Source organism: Pristiophorus japonicus, chromosome 2, assembly GCF_044704955.1.
Source record: "Pristiophorus japonicus isolate sPriJap1 chromosome 2, sPriJap1.hap1, whole genome shotgun sequence".
Lineage (NCBI taxonomy): Eukaryota > Metazoa > Chordata > Chondrichthyes > Pristiophoridae > Pristiophorus > Pristiophorus japonicus.
The window spans coordinates 2,368,915-2,369,145 of NC_091978.1; positions in this window are offsets into that span (position 1 = coordinate 2,368,915).

A 231-nucleotide genomic window follows, 5' to 3' on the forward strand; every position below is an offset into this window, starting at 1 on the left:
GTCTCTCACTCTCCCCCCAGTCTCTCTCTCTCTCCCCAGTCTCTCACTCTCCCCCCAGTCTCTCTCTCTCACTCTCCACCCAGTCTCTCTCAACCCCAGTCTCTCTCACTGTCCCCCCAGTCTCTCTCAATCTCTCTCTCCCCCAGTCTTCTCTCTCTCTCACTCTCCCCCCAGTCTCTCTCTCTCTCACTCTCCCCCCAGTGTCTCTCTCTCACTCTCCCCCCAGTCTCT